The sequence below is a fragment of the Gopherus flavomarginatus genome, chromosome 11, assembly GCF_025201925.1.
Source record: "Gopherus flavomarginatus isolate rGopFla2 chromosome 11, rGopFla2.mat.asm, whole genome shotgun sequence".
NCBI classification, from domain to species: Eukaryota; Metazoa; Chordata; order Testudines; family Testudinidae; genus Gopherus; species Gopherus flavomarginatus.
The window spans coordinates 45,167,679-45,170,448 of NC_066627.1; positions in this window are offsets into that span (position 1 = coordinate 45,167,679).

The following is a 2,770-nucleotide window of genomic DNA, read 5'->3' on the forward strand; positions in this document are numbered from 1 at the left end:
TGAGCAAAAAAAATTCCACGGCTTTACAGGAGGAGGGGAGTATGCCTGTGTACCTGGCTGCAGGGCGGCGGAGTAGAAACTGCTTACTAGAGCGGTCATGATGGACATTGTGGGACACCTCCTGGAGGCCACTTACGGCGACATGAACCAGCACAGCATCAACACTGATGCTTCGTTGCTCTGACTTCGTTGCAAAAAGCTCTGTGGTGCTCGTCGAGATGGTAGCAGGAGAGTTAAATCCACATGGGGAGCATTGTGTGTACAACCTGACTTCTGTCGACAAACCTGTGTAATGTAGACAAGTCCTTACCCAGAAATACGAGCATGTGATTTAGGTGACCACTGAAACAACAGTAAATAAGCACTGGTGAGTGCTGAAGTCAATATATTTGAAGCCATAGTCAGGGTGAATAGTCCATGCACCATCCATAGGCTGAAATACATTTGCATAAACCATTCATCAGCGCATTTCAAGTAACAATTTTCTCCTCCTGGCATTTCCCTTCACCAGTGAGGATAAATCTAGACCCAGAAGTTTCAATTCAAGGAGACTTTAGCACCATATCAAGCTATTCAAGTGTAACGAAAGTGTAAAAGAGACAAACCCTCAGCTACCTGTCAGAGGTAGCCAGAACTGTCCAGCATAGAGCTGCACACTGTGTTGCTGGTGGTGCAAATGCTTAAGCACATGTGTAACATTACTCACATGAGTAATCCCATTAAGTAAATGGGACTTCTCATAGTTCAGACAGTTAAATGTGTGCCCAAGTCTTTGCAGGATTAGGCCCTTACTTTGGAGCCTGATTTCCTGTGTCCAGTTGTCAGCAGTCTCTGTTCCTGATCTGGCGGCAGGTTGCTTCCCAGTGCTATACCATCTTTCCCTTACCCAACGATGGGGAGCGGGGAATAACCCTGAGCATCATTCTTGGCACATTTCAAGAACATGGAGGTGGATATAGAAAGATTTTTCTTGCTCTGTCTGCATTACATATAGTGGTGGGAAGGGAAAATCATTCCTAAAGATCCATTCGCTTGTCTTTTTATTTCTTCCTATCTATCTATATGTGCTTCTATATTGCACTCATCACATAATATTTGAATGCCTCCCTAAAGCTTTCAAAACCCAGAAAAGGTCAGTGGTTTAATATTTCTCTCTACTTCCCCTGAGACAATTGGGACTCTGCTTTGTAATTGTTTAATTCTTTAACCCTTTCCCATTCATCCTCTGTTCTCTTTCTCCCTCTTGCATCTCCCACAGTCTTGAACAACACATACACAAGGACAAGATTAGATATTCGCTTCAGAGCAACATCCATTTACACTGGCTGGAGACCTGGCCCTCTAGGATTCTTATCAGAAAGTGAGATTTTCCAAAGCCTGAAGGGTTGGTCTAGCTCTGCTCCCAACTGAAAGGGAAATACAGAGCATCTTTGAAAATCTCACTGTGCATATGGAAACCAGTCTAACGCCTGTACCTCCCTGGCCTTGATTGAGATTCCAACACTAATTTGTCCTTATTACACTGAAAAATATCCTACAAGAACAGGTCATCCATGCAAAAATATGGCCCTGTAATACTGCCAGGTTCAGTGAGACCAGACTGTCCTATGGCTGAGATATCAGTGTATAAGTAATTTGGCACTTTCTCCCCTTTTCTTGTCTGCTTTAGACATATATTACCTTAGGGGGATAGTACCTATCTCCTACACCACTCTTTTGGCTAAAAATAAACTAAAAACCACGATCCTGAATACAGTAGGAAGGCAGAGCAGGGCCCTTCAGTGGGTCTGACCTCTAGCAAATTTCCACTGGAGAAAGCTTAGCCTTGAAATTAAAGCACATTTCTTAAGGTGCTGTGCCTGAGCACATCTCCGCTAAGTGCTTTCTGGGCAATTCAATGTAAATTCATGGCAAACAAGAGGTTCTTGGAGAAACACGCCCAGAAAAAAAAAACAGTTTGTAAGAAGAATCCCCCCATGCAGTAAAAGGACAATGCTGTTTATCTTCCTCAACAGCGCATACAATAGCAGGAGTAAATATTCACTTCAGGTTTATTAACAGCAGAAGTAAATAGCTCTGACTCTGAATGGAGCCAACACATGAATTTGGAATGTAATGCTGCCTATTTTGCTTTCTTCCTCTCTTTTTGTATGTGTTCTCTTTAGGTTTTTTTGTTTCGCATAATATCCAGTTTAATAGTAAAAGCATCAGGGAAGAACAAGTCCATTGAGTACTTTGGAAAGCAGGACACATGATACAGGAGTACAGAAGTTCTGGAACTGTCCTTTCTTTTGGACTTGCAGGGAATGAATCGCAGCATAAGTCCAAACGTGAAGGCCGTGCGTGGATTTACAAACCATTCATTTAGCAAAACCAGGGACCGCGTATGTTAAAGCCCCAGCTCAGACACGCGTTTAAAAGAGCAGAAGCTCAGTCCAGCGGCGGTGGCCTGACACGAAAGATCTACTCCCGCACCCATCACACAGGGTTTGATTTAATTTCTGGTCTCTTTCCCGGAGCTGACAGAGGCCGAGGTGATGATGTACAGCCCTGTAGGAGATGATCAACAAGTAATTAAGGAAGGGCATTAGGATCTAGAAGGCAGATTCATCACGTGTAATGAGGGCTTCATGTGAAAGCGGGATTAAAGTGTGAGTGTGTTGTGGAGCAGGGAGGGAGGGAATTGGGCAGGGCCATAGAACTCCACGTGGGGTAGAGGGCCCCATCAGAGAAATGGATATGCCATGTAGGTTCAGTATAGACAAATGGG